The 26,536-nt window shown below is 46.4% G+C and overlaps 1 protein-coding gene and 1 pseudogene across 1 annotated transcript in view; one reads left to right on the plus strand and one right to left on the minus strand.

Moving 5' to 3' along the window:
* LOC147724301 (uncharacterized) overlaps positions 1 to 20,066 on the plus strand; it is a 75,636-nt pseudogene extending 55,570 nt beyond the window's left edge.
* SLCO5A1 (solute carrier organic anion transporter family member 5A1) overlaps positions 1 to 26,536 on the minus strand; it is a 372,433-nt gene that overhangs the window by 264,235 nt on the left and 81,662 nt on the right. The window lies entirely within an intron of this gene.

The following is a 26,536-nucleotide window of genomic DNA, read 5'->3' on the forward strand; positions in this document are numbered from 1 at the left end:
AGCCATGCGTCATTCCTTATGCCTGGTCTTAACCGTCGTAGGGATATTGATGCAGTGAAGGCGTAGAGTGACGCTGTGAAATTATGTACATTTCAGAGTCAGTTGTATATGGCTTTTTGCGTGGTAACATACATTATACCTTTAAATGAAAACAACCTGAGCTTGGTGACATACTGTCAATATCAATGAAGCATTGGAATAGTGTTCGAGAATCGGCCTCACTCAAAAGTACAAACACTTTGGAGTATAAAACTGATGACTTCGAACCACTGTCACTTTCAAGCCTGGAACACGTCATCACCAATTATAAAGCATTTGTTATGCCGACTGATCCTTCAAATAGTTGCAGCCCCTTTAAGAAGGCAAGTGATCAGACCTGCATGGGGCTCCTGGCATACAGGTGCTGTGTTACACAGGTGAGCCAGTAAAATAGAGAGTTTCTGGTTCATGTAGTTAGGCTCCCTCCAGCTGCAGGGTGGTTAGCTAATTCGCGGCACAGCACAACTTCAACGACTCCCCCGGCCACCAGTTTTAAGGACCCAACACAAAAGCCTGTGAAGCCGCCAGATGCTGAGTGTCTCTAGCCTGCAAGATATCTGTTGCAGCCCTCAGCTGATGGAAGACAGAGCGAGGATCCCACGAGAATCTGCACATTCCACCACCCACAGCTGACAAGTGTTACCAGATCTACTTCATGCAGTAAGGCTAGGGTGGGAGTAATGATCCCACTGGGTCAGAGAGGCTTCTTGAAATTATGGACGAAAGAAAATACTTGACTTTCAATAATATCAGTATTTCCTGAAGATAGAAGTTGGCTTGTTTGTGGAAAATATCCTAGAGCCTGTGCAACAGAGTATACTAATGCAGTGGATGCCAAAACAACAAATATTTATTTATTTATTTATTTTTTTTAATTTGTAAGGCGCGACAGCTACCCAAAAAGGGTTTCCCGGCGCCGAGACACAGCATAAAGATGGCAGGAGATTACTGGCTATTCTGGTTATTGTTCGAATAGCCAAGTCTTAACATGCCTTCTAAACCCAATATGGTTTTCCTCCTTTCGAATGTAGGGAGGGAGTGCGTTCCAGAGGGATGGTCCAAGGTGGGCGAAAGATCTGCCTCCCATTCTTGCCAGTTTGAATCTTGGTACGCAGAAGTTGGCAGCTGATTGCGAGCGAAGGTTTCGCTTGGGAGTGTAAGGATGAGCCAGAGCTAAAAGGTGTTTGGGTGCAATGCCTGCTTTGATTCTGAACATGTAGTTCAGGGCTTTGAAACGGATTCTGCTTTCTACCCTGAGCCAGTGGAGTTCACGACGGTAGCTCGAGACTCCAGAATTTTTGGGGATTCTGCACAGTAGTCGAACAGCTGCGTTCTGGACAAGTTGCAATCGACTGGCTACCGCTTTGTTGGAACCAAGGTACAGAATGTTGCCGTAGTCAAGTTGTGATGTTATGAGGGCATTGACTACGGTTTTTTGAGTGGAGGAGGGCAGCATCCAAAAGATTTTCCTCAGCCATTTGATAATGGTAAGGCATAGGCCGACAACTTTGCTGGCCTGTTGGTTCTTGGAGAGGGAGCTAGCCATGATGACTCCCAGATTACGTACTTGAGTAACTGGGGTGGGAAAATGACCCATCTGGTTTGGCCAGTGTTAAGGGTTCCAAAGATCTCGTTGTTTCCCTAGAAGAAGAATCTCTGTTTTGAGCTTTAATTGATTTCTTTTCATCCATTTAAGGATGTTTTGAAGCCCTAATTTGAGGAGAGATGGAGATGATGGACAAGATTCAGATAGGGAGAAAATAATTTGGGAATCGTCGGCGTAGGTCATGAGGGTAAGTCCAGATCTTTCCGCTAGGTCGGCCAGGGGCCTGAGGTAAAGGTTAAAAAACAGGGGTCTCAAAATAGATCCCTGTGACACTCCGTGAGGGGCTTTGAAGGTGTCGGAGCAGGCCAAGGAGGATGTTATTTGGAAAGTCCGTTGCATCAAGAAGGACCGAATCCATTCGAGCGCTTTCCCACGGACACCGTTCCTGTATAACGCCTTAATGAGTGTTTTGTGGGATATGGTGTCAAAGGCCGCGCTCAGGTCTAAAAGCACGAGCGCGACCGTTTGACCATTATCAAGGAGATTCCGGATGTGTTCTGTAACTCCTAGAAGGGTGGTTTCTGTCGAGAAACCAGCCCGAAAACCCGATTGCGAAGGGTGCAGGAGCAAGTTGTTTTCAGCAAAGGTGGATAAGACCAAGTGGACGTGTCTCTCTAAGCATTTGGAGAAAGCAGGGAGTAGAGATATGGGTCTATAGTTTGCTGGGGTTTCCGGATTTGCTGTGGGCTTTTTTAGCAATGGCGTTATCATGGCGTGTTTCCAAAGGGCCGGAACTGTGGAAAGTTCTAGCGAGTAATTAAGCGTACCCACGATGATTTCCAGGGAGCGATCGTCCAGTTGTTTAATTACTTTAATCGGAATCGGGTCCCTGGGGGAGCCGGATTTGATGGTCTTAAAAATGGTCTTCAGTATGTTAACTGTGATGGGAGGCCAGGATTCCACGGTATTTTCGCTGGAGGGAGCATGTTCCGAGGCAGCAAAAGGGGATGGTTCATTGTTGTTGGTTTTAATGTCCTTGATGATTTTCTCGATTTTTTCGGTAAAGAAACAGGCTAGATCTTGGCATTGTTGAGTATTTAGAGGGAGAGCCGTGGCTGTGGTTTGTGCACCCGCAAGTTCTTTAACCTTATTAAAAAGAGTTTTCGGCTTATTGGTTGCTTCCATGATGGTGTTTGAAACAAACAAGGCTCGCGCTTTCGCGCAAGCAGTGTGGTATAAATTTCTGGCTTCATGGTAGGTCTTTTTTACATCAGGGGCGTAGTCTTTACGCCATTGACGCTCAAGTGCCTTACATTTCAATTTTTCAGTTTTCAAAAGGTCATTAAACCATGGGGCAGGGTGACGGTGTCTGTTTCCTCTGATATGAGGGGCGGGTAAACAGTGATCAGCGGCGTCACTGAGCCATTTTGAGTAGCTACTGCTAAGCTGTCCATGTTGTGACCGTTTCTAGGAGGGTTTTCATGGAGTGCTGAGTTAAGTTTTGCCATGTCCAGTAATTTCCAGTTTTTCCTGGACGTAGCTAGAAAAACAGATTGCATGGTGGTGGTAGGTGGGAGATTGATGCTGAATTTTACTAAATGGTGGTCAGACCAACAAATGGGGGTGGTGTCATGCCATTTTAGCTCGTTGATATTAGAAATGATGGGGTCGAGTAGATGGCCCGCTTTATGTGTAGGTCCAGAGTTGACTAAGGTCAGGATAAGGGAGGTCAGATCATCTAACAAGTTAGAGCAAAAGGGGGTAGAAGGGTCGTGAAGATGTAAGTTGAGATCACCAATAAGTTTTTGGAGACTATGTAGTACGGAGTGATATGATTGGCTAGATTTGACGCCCATTGGGATGAATTGCCAGGGGGCCGGTATATCAATAGGCCAGACATCGTGAAGTTCGGGTTCAAAGATTTTTTAAAATAGCTGGCTTCGCAGTCAGGGATGTCAACTGGTTCTAACGTACATTTCAAATCTCTATTAAAGATGATTGCAATTCCAACACCTAGTTGTTTATTTCTATCTATCCTAGTAATTGCATAGTTGGCGGGGAGGGCAGTAGCAACGTCCGGGCCAGCACTCTCGTGTAGCCACGTTTCTGTCAGGAAGAGGACGCTAGGTTTATCTTCCAATAGGAGATTAAAGATGTCTAATTTGCGTTTCGGTAGTGAGCGGCAGTTAGTACTATAGAACAAGTATTCTTGTGCCTCAACGTTGCAAGGCTGTTTGCGTTTCCTGTGCCTCCTCGCAACGTCAGGATAAGGTTGGCGGATGGTAATGGTAAGGTTGCAGTTTGGGCAGGAGATGACTCCTGTTTTGTGGAGTTCGAGCGTTGTACACCTAATGTTAGTGATCGGGCGTAGCGCTCTTAGTTGACTAGGGGATCTTACCAGCCTTTTATGAGCATAGACTTCTGCCCCGTGCCCCGTCCTGGCCCGGACGGGCACAGACGGGCTAGTCTTTGGCGTGTCTTTGGCGTGCTGAGGGAGTGCCCGCTGCACTCGTCCGCTGCACTCGTCCGCTGCGCTTCCGAGTAATGAGCATTGTTATGGGGAGGAAAAGGGAGCGTGGCTAAGTGTAAGGAAACATGAAAAACAAACCCAGAAAGCAAACACTGCTACTGTCAGACTAATTATAACCTAGAAAACATCCACAAAACTAACAAGAAAACTCAGGCATTATTCAAAGTGGTCTTAACACAGATCCAAGCCTCTTCCATTTCTCATATTTCTCATTCCATGAAATCAATTTGACATCTCTGATTATTTGATTAAACAAATCAGCACACTCGGTCTAAGTACTGACATCTCCACCATACAAGCTGTAAACCTTCATACCCATGACATACCCTGCCCTTGTACTCGTTTCAACCCTTGACAACCCAATCCCTGTCATTATGTGCTCTCTAAAAGCAACCTTCTATGATGCTGCTCTCATTCCATCATTTGCCATTTAATCTCTTCCTTCAGGGGTCCTTCCACCATCTGGGACAAAACCTTTTAACACGGATCTTCTGCATACACTTGAAACTGGTTGACTCTGTTTCCTTCTCAAAAAACCAAATTTTGCGCCACATGAGCTCTTCATTTACTGCCCCATCCCATGCCATCCCTTCCTGTGGCTAATCAGCTACAAGAACACTTTAATCTGTAGAAGCTTCTCTGTTGGACATGGTTCTTCTTAGGGGGATTCCCCTAACACGTTTGTCCTCCTAGTTTTTGCTGACTCTCTTTTCATGACCTTAGGACTCTGGGCACTTTCCCACTGCCATGCAGTGGGAAAGTGCATGCGCCCTTCATACACATGCTGGTGGGGTGCTTACTTGATTTGTTTTGATGTAATTCCTGTGAGTGCCCTGTAAAAAGGTATGCCACATGCCCAGGCAGGTACTGTACTGGCTAGTAGTGGGATGCTAGTACAAGATAGGGCGAACCGATAATCCCCTAGGGACTGGGTATAAGCAAAACGATGTTCTTTCATCGACGTTTCGGTCCCACGTCGGTCTACAAGATCCCAGAGACCATCATCAGGGCGGTATGTGTTGCACACCCAAATTTTGTCACAATATCCAAGGACTGTCCCAAAAGGGACTATCCTTCGTAAATCTTCACTTTAATACGTATATCTTCCAATGAATAAGACATCCCATGAACAGGTCTTTCGTTTTTATACAGCGTATATTCACTTTCTAACACGGAACCGGCAAAAGCTCTGTCCTCTCACGCCAGACTCAATCGACCAGTACCGTTTTGCTTATATTGATACACTGATTATGCAGAACATAAATCAGATGCAATGTTTTGTTTGACCTCGTTCAATGTGGTGTTTTGCTTTCCATATGATTTGTAAGCAAAAGGTGTTCAAGATACTACAGTCAAATGAATGTTAAATACCAGTAGTATGTTTTCTTGCCAGTTTTGAAATTCACATTTGAAAAAAACTTGTGGAATTAAATAACCATTGGTACAAACTTTGGTGTTTACTAAAGTTTTTCCCTGTATGAATATATCAATTATCACTATTGTGACAAGATTTTGAATGATAAATGTTACTAAATGATTCCCCTGTGGACATTTATAATTTGTGATTTATTAGTGGGATGCAGCACTGATTGTGCCATCCACCGGAATAGTCTGTCAAACATGTATCATGCTCAGGTTGGCCTTTCTCACTCAATTGCCAACCCTAAGGGGGCCTTCCACTACCACCGGAGCAGTCCTAGGGTAAGTCTTGAGGGTTGCAGCTCGGGGTAGATGAGCGGTTGGGTGGTTACTCCTGCGTGTTCCCTGCCCGGGTAGGGAAGAACTCCCATGTGGGTTTTCCCTTCCTAGGGGGTCGGCTCTCCCCACCGGACACCTTCCAGGTTTTGCTTATGCTCTTGTTGTGGCCTTAAGGCTTGGGTTACTTTGCCACTACAAATTCATTATGAAAATGCATGTACACTTCCTACACACGTTAGGAAGTGGTGCTTACCTGATGGTTGTGAAACAGTTCACCAACCTGCCAGTGCAGGCCGGTATGCAGGCTGGCTCCAATGATGTGCTTAACATGTGTCCAACTTGCCACTGCAGGTTGGTCTGTACACTTGCACCAGTGATGTGCTTAACCATATGTCCAGCCTGCCATTGTAGGCTGGTCTGCGCATTTGCACCTATGATGTTTTAAAACATGTGTCCAGCCTGCCACTGCAGGCCAGTCTGCACACTTGCACCACTGATATTCTTCAACATGTGTCCAGCCTGCCATTACAGGATGTAGTGCGCACTTGCACCTATGGTGTTCCTAGACATGTGTCCAGCCTATCATTGCTGGTTTGGTGTGTGTGCAGTTGTGCTTCTGCTCAGGATGGCCTTTTTAAATCACTAGCCATCCTGAGAGGACTTTTACCAATAGTGTGCCACAGGGTACATCATAACGGGTAAAGAGAGTGGTAGTGAAAGGCCAGGCAGGTACACTTGTGTGTTCCCTGCCCAGATAGTGAGAAATACCAATGTGTGTTTTGACCACCTATGAGGTTTGCTCTTCCAATAGGCTAACATGGGGAAATAGATGGAATTACTTCAATCTGCAATAGTGGATTGCAGGGCAGCAGCCTTGTCATGTTTCCTTTCATTGGATTCACAATGACAAACCCTTTCCTATGATAAAGGTGGTTTGTCATTGCTAGATTAGAAATGTATCTACTAGAAAGTGGGCATTTGTCTGCTCTAAAACTCTTTGTGTGCCTTTTAGCTTGACTCCAGTCCACATTGGAGCACATCTGGGCATTCCCCAGTGACAGCTATAAAACATTGGCATGCAACTGGAACGACAGACCTCTGCCATTTGAGGGCCTAGAGGGATAGATTGGAGGAAGTGGTTTAGACACTTGGCCCCTGGGAGTCAGATTATGGCCCCACTAAAGAGTAAAATTAAGATCTGTATTCGTTGGCCTCAAAGCAGACAGGACTCAAATTTAGGGTAGGCATCGCTGAACTACTCCTACTTCAACGGCACACTCCATAATAACCACTGATGCACATGCTTCAGCAGGGCAGAGATACACATGTGGGGATGTGAGACCGGAGAACCAGAAACTACGTGGTGCACACTGCCAGAGGAATCTGTTGTGCAGTAGGAGGATTACTGTCACTGAAAGGGATTGTGCGCCCTTCCTGAAAAGCGGCTGGCCTGTGCTGATTACCTACTGTGTGGCACCCTAAAGTGTGCTCTCCAGGGGCTTGGTGGCTTACCCCCTGTTATTTCAGAGGTCTCAGGGACATCAAAGATCTCCTACAAGGGACCCACACCGTCTACTTGTGACACCTGGAGATAGGTGCCCTCTTAAGTAACCACATTGTCTGCTGGATCCCAACTGGTAGCGTGGGAGCGCGGGTAGCGCAGCGTGAGCTTCGAACTAAGAATCATGCCTGGAGACTGGATTGCCTTGTGTGAAGTACTAGAACTCTTTCCTGCATCTAAGGCATCTACCCCCTGAGGTGTGTGCAAATACGCGTCTTGTTGGTGGTGAGTGGATTCACCAGTTGTGGGACCAGCGAGGCCAACTTCCTCTAACGTGCAGCATCTCTCTCCTGCAACATGCCAACTGCATGCTCATTGCGTGCTTTGTCTGATTACATGTTACACTCATGGAGGAGGGGGCGTAACCGTAGTAATGCCTTATTCTACCTCGTGAGGCATTGCTGAACTAGCGGCTGTGTGCGTGACCGGTATTTCCCGGTACGACCCATATTAACAAACACCGGACATTGTGCCTCCTTTCCATGGAGGTACAGAATTTGCAATTCCTCGTTGTGTGTGACAGGAATGGTCTGGTTTGACCTATATCAATGTGCAACAGACATTGTGCCTGGATGGCCAGGGTGTGACTCTGATCACTGTGTACCTGCTGCGGTGCCTCCTTCTTCTGAGAGGCTTCCCTGCTTAATTCTGCATTCATCAATTGCTCCTTATGTGGCTCTCAAAACGGTGGACCAACTTCCCTCTCCTCACCCGGCCCCCCAACGACATCATATTGCCAGGTAGTATTGCCCGGCTCAGGCTTGGGTAGTGAGAGTGACTGACTGGGTTGAAGGAACACTTCTGAGAGCGATCAGAAGAGGCTGAAGGAAATATGTGACATCCCTGTGCTTCGCAGAACTGGGCTGGTGCCGGACAGTCCTTGTGGAACCCTTTAAAGTGACCGACTATTGCCCTCAGCCTGCTACTCCTCTGCATCCTGTGGGTGAACTTCCCGATTGGCTGCCAAGCCCTTTTTTGAGGACTGCCTCATATTTATTCCCAGTGGCGTCACTAGGGGGGTGCGGACCGCACCGGGTGACACCCCTGACATGGGGTGACACCATCAATCAATCAGTTACGCTGTGTATGTAACACAGCTCAGTCTGCGGCCGGCAGGAGCTTAATGATGTTAATGAAAGCAATTCACTTTCCAACCATCACGTGAAAAACACCACAAGCAAGCACAAAAAAAATCATCGCAGTGCAGAGATCGAAGTGCTAAACTGAATGGGCATATATAAGTCAAAGGGAAACACTTCTCGGGTATAAAAACAGTTTTCTGGGAAGGGAAGAGGTTACTTGAAATGAGAGGGTTCGGTATTGCTAGTCACTGAATTCAGGCAGGCAATGGACTAAAATTGCCCAGAAAGCTCCCAAGATTGAAATTCCCACAGACAAAAACAGATGACATATTCCAAGTAATACTGTAGTTAAAAGAAATCGCTTTCTGTAATATCGGCTGTGTTTCGCAGTGCCCCGGGGTGCAGGCGGAGGGGGAGGGATGGCGCAGGCATAGAGGGAGATGGTGCAGGCAGAGGGTGAGATGTTGCAGGCGGAGGGGAGATGGTGCAGGCGGAGGGGAGATGGTGCTGGCGGAGGGGGAGGGATGGCGCAGGGAGAGGGTGAGATGTTGCAGGCAGAGGGTGAGATGTTGTAGGCGGAGGGGAGATGTTGCAGGCGGAGGGGGAGGGATGGTACAGGCGGAGGGGGAGGGATGGTGCAGGCAGAGAGGGAGATGGTGCAGGCAGAGAGGGAGATGGTGCAGATAGAGAGGGAGATGGTGCAGGCAGAGGGGAGATGGTGCAGGCAGAGGGGAGATGGTGCAGGCAGAGGGATGTGCAGTCAGAGGGGGAGATGGTGCAGGCGGAGGGGAGATGGTGCAGGCAGAGGCGAGATGGTGCAGGCAGAGGGTGAGATATTGCAGGCGGAGGGGAGATGTTGCAGGCAGAGGGAGAGATGGTACTGGCAGAGGGAGAGATGGTACTGGCAGAGGGAGAGATGGTGCCGGCAGAAGGAGAGATGGTGCAGGCGGAGGGGGAGTGATGGTGCAGGCAGAGAGGGAGATGGTGCAGGCAGAGGGTGACATGGTGCAGGTGGAGGGGAGATGGTGCAGGCAGAGGGAGAGATGGTGCAGGCAGAGGGGAGATGGTGCAGGCAGAGGGAGAGATGGTGCAGGCGGAGGCGAGATGGTGCAGGCAGAGGGGAGATGGTGCAGGCAGAGGGTGAGATGTTGCAGGCGGAGGGAGAGATGGTGCAGGCAGAGGGAGAGATGGTGCAGGCAGAGGGGAGATGGTGCAGGCAGAGGGAAAGATGGTGCAGGCAGAGGGAGAGATGGTGCAGGCGGAGGGAGAGATGGTGCAGGCGGAGGGGAGATGGTGCAGGCGGAGGGGAGATGGTGCAGGCAGAGGGAGAGATGGTGCAGGCGGAGGGGGAGGAATGGTGCAGGCAGAGGGTGAGATGGTGCAGGCGGAGGGGAGATGGTGCAGGCAGAGGGAGAGATGGTGCAGGCAGAGGGAGAGATGGTGCAGACAGAGGGGACATGGTGCAGGCAGAGGGTGAGTTGGTCCATCCGGTAAGTTGTGAGGGGGTGACACCATGAGTTACCCGCACCGGGTGACACCACCCCTAGTGACGCCACTGTTTATTCCTACTACCTACCCCCACCTACTTCCCTCGGACCCTGACTAAGTGGGACTTCATTCCCTTGCAGCCTAGTATCGGGGGAAGGCTGGTTATCTTCCATTTGTTGGTGTAGAATAGTCAGGGTGAGCTGTAGGGTGGAAGAAGGCTTTAGCCACAGGTTCTGCAGTGTGCTATCAATTGACCTGCTGGGTATCAGTTACACTGCATTACGGTGCTGAGTGCGTATGTGTGTGAGCACGTTCCATACGGACCTGCCTGATTTCCGTTGCACCCCGTATCAGTGCAGAGTGAGTGTGTGTCTGGAAGGGACAGTATGAAGATTGTGATTCATGACACTGGCTACTGGTGTTGCCTTATGCATTGATTTCTTGCTAGGAGAACACTATGTTTGACATTGGTTTTACCCATGTGGCCCCAGCCCATGGTGCTGCTAAAAAGTGTTAGAATTATTTCTATGTACATATTTCTGACCTGAGGTGCACCCTATAACTGTGTGGTATTGAATTATAAGAATTGCTAGGGTGGGCCTAGCATTAACAGCGTGTTGCACCACGTAAGGGTGCTGAGGGGGTTAGAAATAGTATCTGTCCCAAGTGTGCCTAATATTGATGTAATTTCAATGCTATTGGGCGAGTACAGCTAGTAATAATACCAAGTGTGATTTATACCCCGAAATAGATGATGTTCATGTTGTGTTGATTATTGTATGTGCTGAATACAAATGTTATCTACATACATCACACGTGAAGCCTCTTTTGTGATGTCAGTGGATTTATCATGAGTGAGTGCTGTGTCAATGATTAACACATTGCTTCTGTGATTAGCCTGACTGCTGAGTGCCTAGCTACCCAAGGGTGAGCACAGGTTATAAAGTGTGTGTAAACACCCGCTCCTGACATCGCCAAATAGCGATGCAGCGTGTGCAATGTAATTCTTTTTATTTATTTATTTACTGACCTCCGTTCTGCCGCATGCCCTAGTTTACTACCCCCACCCTGTACCTCCCCCACCCCACCGCCCGCAGCACTCCCTCCAGGAGCTGTGGACAAGGTAGCAAAGGTCCAGGGATTCTAAGGCTTGAACAACGCTTAGATAAGCTGTTTTTACAGGTGAATGGAGACACACTCGAAGCTCTGGACCTCTTGGGCTTCATGTAGAAATACAGGTTTGAGAAGTGATGAGTGTGTACTCCATAGAAAATTACAAGAGTTCTTATCAGGAATAATATCCGTTCTTTCAAGTTGTCATACAGAGGACAGAACTATTTCTGGTTGCAATAGGACATCTTTATTATTTTTTGTGGAACATGGACAGCCGACACGTGTTTCGCCTCCTCTTGGCGAGTTGCGCCGGGGCTTTCTCAAGGCTAATTTCACATATATGGCGTAAATTATTATGGTTTCCAATTTTTGTAATATCCAAAGTACAGAGAGTTCAGTATTCCAGGAGCAGAAGTTCTTCTGTCAGTTTTGTTAGGCTGTTGCCGTATTAGGCCCCTGCTCCTAGTCCTCCGTCTTCGCGATAGTTCACGGGCAACAGCCTAACAAAACTGACAGAAGAACTTCTGCTCCTGGAATACTGAACTCCCTCCAGGAGCCACTCCTGCTTGTGTCTATGTCTCCACGTCCCAGCACTCTCTGCAATATTACACCAGTCCATTATATTTGTGTTCTTTTGTGCAAGTATTTAAAATGAGCACACAATGTGCACAGGAGAAAGTCTACTCTACATCTTGGCTCCCGTCTCTACACCTGGACCAGCCCCAGCAGCAGGGCAAAGCTGTCCACAGCAATTCTAGAGCAGTTTGTCAAAGAAATAAGGCGCATCAATACTTTGTGCTGAACCATGAGAGAAAGATAATGGCTTAAATGTTTCCAGAAAGGAATCAATATGATATTTGTACAGATAAGGAAAATTTGTTACATCTTCTCTGCAATCTTTTACAGTCAATTTTCACGGTTTAGAAAATAGTACACCACCCATTAGTAAAGCTTGCTTCTTCTTATAACCATACTAGTTTTGTATTTTATTATGTTAGTTCATATTATGCTAACAATGTTACTTATATAGGTAAACAAATATTGGAACAGTGTGATTCAGTGCACCCCAATAACTTCTTTGTAAACATGTGTTTCTGGTGGGTCTGGTGGCTCAATGAGCTGATGTATCCCCTCAAGGAACCTGTGTTTGAGGTAATGGCAACAGGTTTATGTCCTGCTAGGGACATTCAGCCTTTCACTCTTCGGAGTTCAATAAAATGAGTTGAGTAAAAATAAATACTTGTTATTCAGCCACAAACTTTGCCAATACATGAGTCTTGTTAATTTTTAAATGGTTTTTACCAAGAACATCTTAAGTGGCCCCTCATAAACTAGGACCCTGTGGGGAAGCTTTTGGTTCGCCTCCTGATTGGCACACCCTTTCCGGCATATTGACAATAAAGTGGCGGAGCACGGGTTAGCTCCAAAATAGCTAATGCTGCACTCTGTCACTTTAGAAATGCAGGGATGCACTGAATTTACAAAAATACGGTGTACCCCAGCATTTCTCCCTGCATTGGTGCTAAATTAAGATGCCTAGCGCCAATGTAGGCACCCGTGCATCATGGTGCAAGGACGCCTGCATTGAGGGACTGATTGTTTATGTGCGGGAAGATGTTCCTTCCTGCATCTAAACACTCCAGAATGGCGATTTGTAACTTCTATGTGTGCTGCAGTGTGCCGAATACAAAGCAGTTGCAAACCATCATTTTTTAAATGATGATATTTGACAAATAATCGTGGATATTTGACAAATAATCCCCCTCCCCAAGCGCCTTGAAACCCTCTGGGTATGTAGTGCGCTATATAAATTTTATGACTTGACTTGACTTGACAGGAAGGGACACCTTATTACACATGAACAATCATTCATGGTGTTTTGCTGTTTCTATATGTGCTGCACAATAAAAACAGCAAAAACATGGAGAAATAAAGCATTTCTCCTCATTTCGCCATGTTAAGACCAGGTTTTCCCTGGTCTTAATTTCAACACTGCCTCCTATTTGCACCACCCTTGTAAAAAGGGGACAGCATCGAAATCAATGGGTGTAGTGGTGGAATGCCCACCGGGACACCCTTTGCTCATCTCTTTGACGCTAAGTATAGCGTGAAAGGGTGCCTTATTTACAAGGCGATTCTGAATCATTTTGTCCACCATAAGCGTGGAAGGGTATACTCAGATGTGAGTCCCTTGCTCATTGCACCATCAGGATTCAAGCAAGCCGGGCCGAAGACGGCTGTAATGCCAGAAACCGGTCCCCGGAAGCTTGTTTCCTTCCCAGTATAAGAATTGGCTTGGTAGTTTGGTCTGCCCTGTTGCCATGATGCACTGGGCCAGGGACAGACTAATTTGCATATAGCCAGGTTCTGAGCTTGGATGGTGCAGTGAGCTAAAAAACGGTGATGGATCAAGCCCTGATCTTTTGACTGGGTAGGAGTAGTCTGCTTAATTCAGATGCTCTGTCCATCACCACCCCCTTTTCTGAATCATTTTGTCCACCATAAGCGTGGAAGGGTATACTCAGATGTGAGTCACTTGCTCATTGCACCATCAGGATTCAAGCAAGCCGGGCCGAAGACGGCTGTAATACCAGAAACCGGTCCCCGGAAGCTTGTTTCCTTCCCAGTATAAGAATTGGCTTGGTAGTTTGGTCTGCCCTGTTCCCATGATGCACTGGGCCAGGGACAGACTAATTTGCATATAGCCAGGTTCTGAGCTGGGATGGTGCAGTGAGCTAAAAAACGGTGATGGATCAAGCCCTGATCTTTGGACTGGGTAGGAGTAGTCTGCTTAATTCAGATGCTCTGTCCATCACCACCCCCTTTTCTGAATCATTTTGTCCACCATAAGCGTGGAAGGGTATACTCAGATGTGAGTCCCTTGCTCATTGCACCATCAGGATTCAAGCAAGCCGGGCCGAAGACAGCTGTAATGCCAGAAACCGGTCCCCGGAAGCTTGTTTCCTTCCCAGTATAAGAATTGGCTTGGTAGTTTGGTCTGCCCTGTTCCCATGATGCACTGGGCCAGGGACAGACTCATTTGCATATAGCCAGGTTCTGAGCTGGGATGGTGCAGTGAGCTAAAAAACGGTGATGGATCAAGCCCTGATCTTTGGACTGGGTAGGAGTAGTCTGCTTAATTCAGATGCTCTGTCCATCGCCACCCCCTTTTCTGAATCATTTTGTCCACCATAAGCGTGGAAGGGTATACTCAGATGTGAGTCCCTTGCTCATTGCACCATCAGGATTCAAGCAAGCCGGGCCGAAGACGGCTGTAATGCCAGAAACCGGTCCCCGGAAGCTTGTTTCCTTCCCAGTATAAGAATTGGCTTGGTAGTTTGGTCTGCCCTGTTCCCATGATGCACTGGGCCAGGGACAGACTAATTTGCATATAGCCAGGTTCTGAGCTGGGATGGTGCAGTGAGCTAAAAAACGGTGATGGATCAAGCCCTGATCTTTGGACTGGGTAGGAGTAGTCTGCTTAATTCAGATGCTCTGTCCATCACCACCCCCTTTTCTGAATTATTTACAAGGCTGCATTCAGCCACTTAACATGGGTTAATGCTGCCTTGTGAATACAGTGAAGCCCCTATCGCCACAGGAACGTCACTAAAAGTGATGTTCCTTTGGCGATAGGGGCTTGTAAATATACAAGCCCCTATGTACGTTCTGTCAAGCGCCATTTTGCTCATGTGCCTGTATGTCTAAGACGGTGGAGCCATACGGACAAAGGCATTCCCTCATTTGCATGTGGTTATGCCTTGATGCAAACAAGAAAATCTTACTTTCCTTTAAGTGGGCACTAAATTTTAGCCTATGCGCTTAGGGCCAGATTTAATAATTTTTCATGCAACACCGCAAACAAATTTGCTGCACTGCACAGAGCTATATCTGTTAAGACCGGCCAGCTGTCGCTGTCAGTGCCTGTGGTGGTGTTCTAATTAGGCTGCCTTGCGCGACGCACAGCTGCACACCATGACGCAGAGGCGAATGTGAGATCAGTGCGCTCTGTCTGCCACTGAATTTGCACAAATTCCTATGCCTAGACAAACTTAAAAAGGTCCCATGCAATGAATGGGTGTGTGCTGTGCACTTCGGCATAGATGCAATGTATGTGGTTTAAAAAAATGAAAATATTTCCCCTTGTATAGCACTTTATAGTTTTTAGGCTCAGGAAAGGGTACCAGTTTCACACACACAGATGAGACACCAGAAGGCCAGAGATGTGAAAGCATGTGACACAAACACTGTTAAATTTAGTATACTGAAGTGGCCTTTTACATGTTTTAAAACAGACTAAATAAGAACATTGCAATCGCCCTATTAAATGCCACCACTTTCAAAAGCCAGAACTTTCTATATAACATGTCTCTTGCTAATATTAGCCGAATCAACTTGCCCTTTTAACATGAGTGCATGTTCAAGTGGGGCTTCCGAGCCACTAGCACGTCACACAGGAAGTACCATCTTCTAATCATACAGGAAGTACCCTCTTCTAATCATACAGGAAATACCTTCAGGAAATGGCAGCACCCAGTAGTACAACTGAAGGACTTTCCCACTTGGATTTATACCTTCCTGGGTCTAATCAAATATAAATGTCAAAGAAAAAAGTTGGGCAAATATTTGTTTGAGGTAAAGAGTTCTCCTCTAACATGTCCAACTATGAAAAATGGACGTTCAGTATGTCTGCTATTCAGAGGAGGGTTGTTTGGGATTAGGTAGATAAGACTCCCAGATCTCATGCGTACTTCCTAAATAGAAGAGATAATTTGTTTTTATACATATCCCTAGTTTTTATATCACTGAAATCTATAACCTTAGGACATTACGAGATTGTCCAGAACAGTTCCTCTGTGATCTGAGTGCACAGGCTGCTTGCCCTTGACATAGGACACTGCCTTAGTCCAGAGGGCAGGCAAAACAAGCAGTAAGAACCAAGGAGACAACTACTCACAGGTGCCTCCAGAGACCTATTAGGGAGGGTTTACCAGTAAGCTATATCTTAAGGGAGCTTTAGCACGAAAGCAAATCCAGGAGGAGCAGGGCATTCAAATGTCATCTATGAAGATGCAGTCTACGTGCGTTCCGGTCATGTCCCTCCGGGACGTTTTAGCACACCATCATAAATACACGGAAATCTGGTTTCAGCAGTTATGTTGACAATGGACATGATTGCTGTAATTGGCTCCCGCCAGTTCAAACAAGCATCTGTACTTGTTCGAACAAAGGATGATGCCGATAGATAATTTGGCACATAACAGTGGTTAATTTGCAAAGAAATAACTGCTGAAGCTCTCCTCAGGAGGCAGCTTGCACCAGCCCATTTCTCCTCTTAGCGATGCCTACAACAGAACCAATTACTAACCATGAAGGTGAGGAGAGGATGTGGTGTAATGACCAGAGTTGCTGACTTCGCTGCTCGGAAATCAGGTTTGAATCTCGGCGTCTGCTCAACATCCGGTGATTCTGGGTAAATCACGTAACCTCCCTATGCCTACCATAAATGAATGTGTCCTTAACTACTGCTCATGAAAAGCACCGGTGTTGATGATTAAGTGCCGACGCTGAGCAATGGAAACCACTGGCTCAATTTAAGCACTGTTCCATACTCACAATCCTATTAGTACAATATACAAGTTGGTTATTAAGTAAGGCAGAGAGGGGTGCACATTCCGCCATTACTCATGACCATAATGTGACTTGTTTACGTAAATGAAGAACTGGGTTTGAACTATATCTCATTGCAATCTCACAGGTTCGGGATCTATATTAGAATACTGGAATGTGCTCGTCTCTATTGAGTAGAATAGAGAGGCAGTGGGCACTAATGTATGGTGTTCAACTCTCTGCCTTGATATGAATATTCTGCCCTTGCTGTGACCTCAGCCACTTCCTCTCCTTTGTCTCTTTCAAACTCAGTGGCGGCTTGTGAACTTTCCTACAAGATGGTGAAATTCTAACGATCAAGCATAGCTCCTCTGACCGCCTCTAAGAGGCAGTATATCAGCGGCGGCCCCTCCATTAGGGCTTAGGTGCCCCGCCCCCCACTGCCACCACCCGCAACTAATATGATAATAAAACGGGGTTTAAACTGGTTATATTATCGTTTTATTTTGATTCTCCTGGACCCGTCCCCATGGGTCTTGGGGTGGGTCCAGGGGGATGACACTGTGGTACGGGACTTGTGGGTACTCCCTTCACTGCGCATGATGGCTTAGCCGGCTATCTCAGGCTGGCCAAACCCTCATGCACTGTAAAGCTTTCTTCAACCACAGTTAAGTTGCTTGGGCTTGGAGAAAGCAGGCACAGGTTCCCAATCTGCCTGGGAGCGCAAACTCCCAGCGCTCAGGCCAATCCTGATGCTGCTTTCATGCAGTGTGTTATGGTTGGGCGCAGTGCACTCTGGGAGCCTGTCCCAGAACCAGGAAGAGCGGGATGGAGCGGATAGTGGAGGCGGAGGCCATCAGGTAAGTTCTGTATTCAATTTTTATTCTTATTTTGTCTGTTCCCCCCTCCCTTTGCCTGCCCGGCTCACTCCACCACTTTGGCAGGGGACAGGCCACTGCTGCAGTGTATTGGGGAGCAGTGGTAAAGTAATTCTCCCTTAATTTTGATTAAGTCTTTCTCTACATCTCGGTGTTTCATTTTTACAGTTTCTTCACCTGTGTTTATGTTGCAAACCTTGTAGCTCTGAATTATCTCGAGCTTTAACTCTTGATCCTAGCTTTTTCATACTTATATTTTTAACCTCACCCACTTTATTTCTTTTAAGTTTTCTTTGTCTTCAATTTGATTTCTAACACCCCACAGTCTTTCTTACTCTGTACCTTTACTATCTCATGCTATCATTCTCCGCATCCTTTGACGCACACTCATTCGTTTTTCTGTTGTTCTCCTTCCACTTCTCTCTTTTTCGCTTACATACAGGCATACACATAAGCAGGTGTGTCACATTGGACAGGCACACAGTTCTGTATTGTATACAAAAATCAGTAATGTCAGAGGGCCCCATCATCGGCAAGTCCCATTCTGGTCAGCAGAGCCTGAGCCTCTCATTTCTCCGCACATTTAGAAGGGACAGCTGCAGCAGAAAAGGGACTGAGCTCAGGGAGAAGGGTGTCCAGGACCCAAGGTCAAGGACATCAGAGAGAGCGAGCTCATGGGGCAAAAAACAGCCATCAAGCATTGTCTAATGCCAGCAGCACTAGCGCGTGCGAGGACACACACCTGGCTCTTGTGCAAACATAGCATTGCGGGGAATGGGCCACCACGCCAATATATATCCTTAATATAATAATCCTCTGAGGATGGATACTTATTTGCGTGGCGGCCCCTGGCAGGGATTTGGCGGCCTCCAGCTCTGTTCCACTTCCAAACACCCTGACCCCCCACTCTTCACTGGCCTCCGCGCTCTGCCCCGCCTGGACCCACTCTTCCGGGGCCCCCTACCTACGCTCCCTGCCCAGGGCCACCATGAGCCTAGAGCCGCCCCTGCCCTGACATAGGCGGTCTGTGTTTTTTCCGCACTGCAGAGACAGCAGGCACATCGATGTGCGCGTGCTCACACTGCTCACTTCTCACTGGTGGAGAAATTACGGCATGATGTCATGCCAGGTGAGCATTGAAGGGGAAGGAAAATCTTTAAAGAGTAATTTTCTCTCTGGATTTCCCTTCTCGTTTTGAAACTTAGGAGCAGCAACATTGTTGTGGTGTCACAAGGGCTTTAAGTGGAAGCTTTTTCAATATTATATACAAGCCATAGTTGCTGCTTATTTATCTTATGCAACTAACCGCCATTGACAAAGCCAAAAGTCCTGACTTGTAGGTATGATATTACTTGTTGTATCATATATCTGGATGTACTGACAGAAGCAGCAAAATACAAGTCGGGCAGCACACTGTGCTAAGCACAGATTTTTCGTTTACGTGTTTTCAAGCCACGCCACTAATTACAGTGGCCACGCCCCTTTGAGAGAAACCCCCCAGTTTTTTCCTCCCACTTAAAGCCCTACTCTCCTGTAATTTGAGCTCTCCGGATGGTTATACGTCAGAACAGGTATAACAAAAATTGTGTTTGACATAAATATTGTGGCTTAAATGTAATTTACAAAATACTACTCCATTAAATGTATTTGTCAGACGATAGCTAGGCCATTCTGTTTGGATACCATACCCTCACCATGTTCACCATGTTTCACACCGAATGAGTCTATAGTTCTAGAAGTACGTAACTGATGACGGGCCGTCTCTGGAAAGAAAAAGCAGCTAAAAATCGAAGGGAAACAGCTTATCTCATTCAGGGCCGGACTGGCCATAGCGGGCACCGCGCGTTTCCCCGGTGGGCTGCTAGGGTGGGGGCCGGTTTTGGGCCCCTCGGGGGCCGTTTTTGCTACCGGGGGTCGGCAATATCGGCCCTTGGTAACAAAATCGGCCGAAACCGACCCTCGCAAACTGCTCAACTGCACTCCGCTCACCCCAGTGGGGGGAGGGGGGGGGAGGGGGGGGGGAGGGGCTGCTGAGCAGTTTGCCAGGGCCGTTTTCTGTTCCCAGTCCGGCCCTGATCTCATTGCCTCTGGTGGTGTTTGGCCTCAAGGCGATACAGGTGCTTCAGAGGAGCGCAGAAAGGGAGAGCGGTCTGTCGTTTCAGATGTGCCTCGTGCCCGGGGAAATCGGTCTTTTACCAAGTCTGACCGTCCTCTAAGTGGACTCCAACAGCCTGAAGGCGACCCCCCTGAGATAGGCTGCCTGGGGAATTTGCAGATGCTCACACTGAGCAACAGCTGCCTGGCATCTCTGGCGTAGAACCATCCAGGCTCCAGAAATGGCAAAGTCTTCACCTTGCCAATCACTGCCTCACAGACCTGCCTGCTCGAGTCTGCCTGCTGAAAACGTTAACTTTCTTGGACGCAGGTGATAAACAGTTGGAGCATCAAGAATCTGAAACGCTTGAAGACCCTTCTGCTTCTCTTCAACTCCCTTGAGAGCCTTCCAGAATCTTTCCTCTAATTATGAATACTATACCGCTTGTAAATACACAAACGTGGAAACTGAAATAAATAAAAGAACGTCCAGTTACAAGTTGACTGATGAGCTGCACGTGGTTTTTCCTAACTATTTCTCAGACACTCTAAATTGTTTCTGTCAGAGAGATTTCGTTTTCTAACACAGTATAATACATGAACTAAAAGTAATGGGCAAAATTTAAATTACACCAGAGTAATTTGTGTAATTTTGGGAATTTCCTATTAGGCTTGTTCCACGAAATTCTGCCATCACACTAGTTTGAGGAATTATCCACTATTCGCGGTAAAAACAATTATAGCAAAACTTGCCATTCGCTGTAAAAAATTACAGCTAACACACAAGGGCAATAGAAAGTGAGAAGCTGTTATTCACGGTGCTTTGTTTAAATGTTTCTTTGCGCCAAAAATTGACATGTTAGAGTCCTACCCACTACATCCACACATTGAATGTTAGGCATGTTAATCTATATCAATGAGACAAGCAAGAATTGATTTTTCTCCTTCTTTCTTATCATTTGTTTTTCTGTAATTGTCTAACAACACCTGTATCGAATCACTCTGTAACGGAAGAATTATTGTACTGTCTTTACTTTTGGTTTGTTACCTCAATAAAAACGACTTGAAATAAAAAAAAATAAAAAAAATTGACATGAGGATGCACTATATAGCACAAAATGGTGGATTTGCTTTTCACTTAATTATGCGTAATTTTGCCAAAATTTCAAGTAATTATGTGAAAGCAAATTACACAAAATCCCCCCCCCCCTCCCCAGTAAAAGCCTGCCTGAGCTCGTGCTGCAGAGAACCGACTGTTAAATGTCTTTCGTCTTAATTTCAAACCTGACTTTCAATTCAAGCCAAGCCACTCATTACAGAATTACCAAGTAATAGTCATTATGTGTCACACCAGTACCTAATAATGCTCAAATGCCTCATGGTATTGTGATCAGATGCAAATATTAGCTTAAATGGAACCCCCAAGGTGGAAAACTCCAAGTGATTGACAAACACCTGCCTCCATCTGTGTGTTGTGTGCCCCCCCACCCCCCCAAAACCTCTACTCCTTCTCAGATCATTAGTCCAGGGGTAGGGGAGCGATAAGAGAGCCATGTATAATACGGTTTCACTGTCCTCAGCCATATACTTATCTGGAATCCTGCCACCCACCCCACCACATTCAATCAAAACCTTCTCACACCTATCAGGACTAAAAAACAATATCTTACATTCTACCACCCTCATCAACCACCCCACAAGAGAAGGCTTCCGCCCCCAACTAAATCAAAAACACAAGAATCCTGCCACCCGCTCCCACCACTGTGAAGAGAAATCGCAGTTTCTGCACCAGTCACAGAAATCTGTCCTGCCCCCCTTCGTCTCCACCCTCAGGTCAATCATCCCTTCCCTTTTCCTTGCAGTCCACATTCCTTGCTGGCATTAGGGCCCATGACGTCCTTAATAAGCCACTGCATCTGATTACAAAAGAAATGGCCTCCAATGCCTGAGATGGGCCTGTGAGGATGGTGCACTTCAGAATCCTTGTGATGGCCTCACAGTGTGACGACAGAGTGCTGGAAGGATATTTCAATTTATAAGGTTCAAGATGGCGCTGTGATCACAAAAAGAACTACAAACCACTCAAACAAAATACAGATGTACAAATTATGAGATCGAAGGGAGATAAACGGTAAAGTATTTTCACCAGTAACAGCAGGTCAGGAAAATAAAAAGAAGTAATAAAAATAACATGCAAAAATTGGAACGTTTCCATCAGTGATCTGGAAACACCTTCTTTACTCAAGGTCCAACACAGTGGCTCATCGGTGCGGGAAGTGAGTGTGCGGGGTGGGAGGCGAGGGTGCTGCAGCACTCCTACAATAAATTTGATGGAGTTCAGAAAGTACATGAGCCATAGCAATGCCTTTAAATGTGTTTTTTCTCTTATCACATTTGCTTTGAATTCCAAAACAGAGGACAATTGTTAGGCTATATCTTCTGACAAATTGTTGCTTATTCTTCTAGGAAGTAGATTGGTGTTTATTTTCCTTTCTCCGACTGCAAAGTTAGAGGATTTTGTAAAGTAAACTATATGAAAATTGTGCTGGGGCACAAGGAGTGTGTGAAAGGAAAAGCTGTAGGATAGGATGCCAATTTTGTTCCAAACACTAAGGGGGATATTCTCAAAGAAGTGGCGGTGAGAGGCGGTAACCTCCTTGGATTAACTACTCTCACCGCTACTTCGCATTTGGCGTTTCAGCGCGCGCAATGAAATTTGTTTTATTTATTTATTAATTTACATTACTCCAGTCGGCCGTGAGCCTGAGTTTACCACCCCCACCCTGCCCCTCCCCGCCCCGCCCTATCACCTTGGGGCACTCCCTCCACAAGCCGCTACTGGGCTGACGGGAAGCAGTCCCATAGGGTGAACAGCAGACCCCCTCCCCCACACAGCGCCTTCAGACCCTTACGGGTGAGTAGTCGCCCTCTACAAAGCCCTGATTGGTTGATTGACAGGTAAGGATAGGTAATGCGATTTGTCCTCAACTCACACACAAGCACCGAGCACACATCATTCAAACTAAACCATTACAATTTAATTAATGCATTTTTCAGCTTTATGTTCCAGAATTGCACTTTTCTGAGAGGGCTGGTATTTTTGACTTTTAAGAAAGCATCTTTTGAGAATACTGTTGTACATAATATGTAGTCACCAGACAAAGAGTGCCTTGCTTTATTAAATGCAAGTTAAAAAACTGTCTAAAACAGTAACTCTTTCACGTCTATTTCAGCTGATATTTCTCACCTCAACGAAACATTGTCAATCAGCCACAAAACACACGAAGCTGACATTGTTAACGGCTAGGGCGCTCAACCTCGGATCTGGGGAACAGGGTTCGAGTCTCGGCAATGACGCTGAATATCCTGTGATTCTGGGCAAATCACTTAATCTCCCTGTGCCTCACAAAAATGAATGTGTACTCATGTTACACAGCTGGTGCTATGTAAAGGCTCTGATACCCAATACGGGTCAAGTTCGCGCTAAATAAAACTCAGAGAAAAAAAAATGACTGGAAATTGCCCATTCTGTATTGACAATGGTTTTATAGAATATAGGGCCGTATTATCAAGAAAGAGTGACATATTATCGTCGCTTGTATCGGCAGGAAACTGCTGCTAAAGCGGCGATAATGGGCTTGATAATATACCCTTGTGAATTCCCATGGAAGCCCAGGTTAACACCAGAACCTGAGCTTCTATGGGAATTTACAAGGGCATATTATCAAGCCCATTATCGCCGCTTTAGCAGCAGTTTCCTGCCGATAAAAGCGGCGATAATGCATCGCCCTTTCTTGATAATATGGCCCTTGATTCCTAAAAGTGAGCGCCTGTTAATGGAAAATACCAGTCACCCTTGCAATCTACTATCCTGTGAACAGGTTCATAAAATTTTACAGTCTGCGGGCAGCATTAGTGATTGCTTAAGTTTACTTGGGATCATTTTTGAGAATGTTTAGTGAGAAGTTGCATATTTCTTAACAGGTGGATATACCTTTCAGTTTCAGATTCTACACTTTATCAAATTTTGGGCTCCCAGCATCACAATGTATGTCCTGTGGCTGAATTCCCTTGTCTGTCGGATCTGTGGGAGTGTGTGGAGGTGAGTCACTATGCGTCATGCCCTGCACCAAGGAATGTATCATTCACATCTATCCAATGGAAGGCCCAGACTCTCCACACTAAATTCTACAGCTCAGATGTTCCAAGAGGCCAGTCCTTGTGCCTCTATGAGCAGTTTAAGGAAATACCTGTGGGGCAAACCTCCAATGGGACACAATTCACGTGATACAACTTTATAAACGAAGTATCATTGTTCCCACGCCTCACCCCAACTTCTCGACGCTGGTGCCCCCGAAGAAAAAGACTTTTGGAAGACACAGTGAATTTCAGCAGACAGACAGAATGGCAATAAGAAAAAATACTTATTTGCTGAAGTGTATGCCATTTCTTACAGAAATATAAATCCACTTGCTTGGAGAATAACTTTTAAGAATCTAATTGATTACCAGATTTGCTTTAACATAGCTCGCAGGCAGAGAAGGCACTGGGTACGGTCTGAAACTGCAGCTGCTTTTAATGTGCTTGTACGGCACACACAGAAGGGCGGTGATAGCTTGTCGCCAGCAGTGCAGCATTTCTAAAAATAAAACTGTGCAGCAAAAGAAAATGTTCTCTTCCGCCTCTCCAGACATACATAAGGCAAAGCCCAAATGAAACCACCAGCATTTACCTCAAGGTATAAAATGGCGGGACTTGTTTCTATATATTGCTGCATGACTCACTGCTCAAATCAAAGTATTCAGTATGCCCAGCGGCGTCACTAGGGGGGTGCGGGGGGTGCGGACCGCACCGGGTGACACCATTTGATGGGGGTGACACCGTGCAGTCCCACCCAGTATTATGCATCAGGTGTGTGACAGTCACGCTTTTTAAAAACTCGTGCTGACTTGTGTGCCAGCTCTGCTGCTCCCGGGCGCTGCAGGCCCACTTGCCAGCAGCTGGCTCAGATAGTTAACAAACAGTTAAATCTCTCTGGCTCTGAGAGTCAGTGAGGTGCTACAATGTTAGAATCTGCGTCGGACTGCCCTGGCTAGATTTAATGCCGTGGCGCGGTTTTGGCGCTGGGGGGGCTTCGGATGTGACCTCACGTTTTGCTGCCTGAACACAGGAAGTGAGGTCCCTGGTCGTCAGAAGCGGCGGGGGACTCGAGATAGACAGTGAGCTGCTGCCTCCCGTGGATCGTGTCAAAACCGGCAGGTACTGGTAACACACTAGCATTCTTAAAACCTACGGCTGGTTAGGATCAAGGTTCGTTGTTTATTGTGATTAATTGTTGATATGGAGAGTAAGTGGAAAGAGAAAGGTCAGGTTAAGTCTAGGAGGTCCTAGGAAAGGTGTAGGAGCAGAGAGAAACGGGAAAATAATTTTTAAAATGAGAAGAAACGGATACAGCTTGGTGCTATTACAGGCTGGCCGTGAAGAAAGGCACTAGAGCTCTATAGTTAAAGATTCGTTTTTTAAGTACCTGTTAGAAATGTTTAGCATTAAGGAAAGGGAAGGAAATGTTGAACTTTAAGGGGAGGATAACGGTGAGAGGGAGGGGCTAGAATTCATGTTATTACAGTGTTAGTGACAGGGTGTACGGCTAAAGCAAAGGGTGATGTGTTGGAATCTTTGATTGCTTCAAGATATAGCTGCTTTTTTCATAAATAAAAGTATTGAGGGGCTTCCCATCCCTATGCCATACAAGACCAGTCACGCTGTTTATTGTCGGATGTGACCCCCCAGGTGCCAGCTGAGCCAGGGGCGTAGTTGCCATAGTCCAGCCAGTGCAGCTGTACAGTTGGCGCTAGGGCCCAAAAGAGGGTAGGGGCCCTCGCCTTCCTGCGCGAGCTGCTGTTTATGAGCACTCAATTCACTTCGCCGTTGGGCGTCTTCTGTCTGTATTCTCTGTCCGTGGCTCTGCAGAAGGGCCTGGATTTCAGCTTCTTGTTTTTTTCTAAGGGCTCGAAGATGGCGCATTGCCGTCACTGACAGGCTCAGCCGGATGGGAGTAGCAGTTGTAACTCATAATGCAGGGCCACTTTGCCTCAGGAGTAAACTGCCTGGCTAGTTGATTGTAAGTGCCTGCTGAAAGTTTGTATAAAATTAAAATAATCATTAGAAGTGGCAAAAACTCCGTCCAGCCAGTAAGCCTATCTTAAGAGTCTTGTTACTCTGATCCCTGTGGCCTGTCGGGAGAGGGCGGAGATGTACATTGGGCAGCGGTGCAAAGCCTACCACTAGCCAAGGAGTAGTTCTGTCTCGACTCATGCTATTTATTGGCTGTATCATACTGCCTCCTATGGGGTGCTTGGATTTCAGTGTACGAGGGACTATACTATGTCACAAAAGCACACTGAATCATCACCCATAGGATTCTTTATCATGTCTGCAGACTGTGCAGACAGCCACACCCATACACTGCGTCATCACATATAGCATTCTTTATTTCATACATGCATACTATGCAGAATGCCACTCACATCATTCTCGCATATAACATTTTATATTTCATACATTATTATTTCAAACCTGCATCCTATACAGAAAGTCACACACGTACATATATATGTTCACGCATACACATAAGCACACCATCCACCTGCTTAAAACAAAACAAGCGTTGGCAAAGCCAGTACTTCTGGCTTTAATGTGGAAATACATGAAAACAGACTGCCACGCACTAAGCTCTGGTTGATCCCTGCTGGAAAGTCAGAACATGTATGTGTACAATGAGTCATGCTGTATATTCGCAAACTGTATTTTATGAGGTTTGATGATAGCTGTGTTGCTTTTCTCACAGAGATAGTTTATTTCACTTGTGTAACTTGTACTTTCGTATAACTATGTTTG

Source organism: Lissotriton vulgaris, chromosome 4_1 (genome assembly GCF_964263255.1).
Source record: "Lissotriton vulgaris chromosome 4_1, aLisVul1.2, whole genome shotgun sequence".
NCBI lineage: Eukaryota > Metazoa > Chordata > Amphibia > Caudata > Salamandridae > Lissotriton > Lissotriton vulgaris.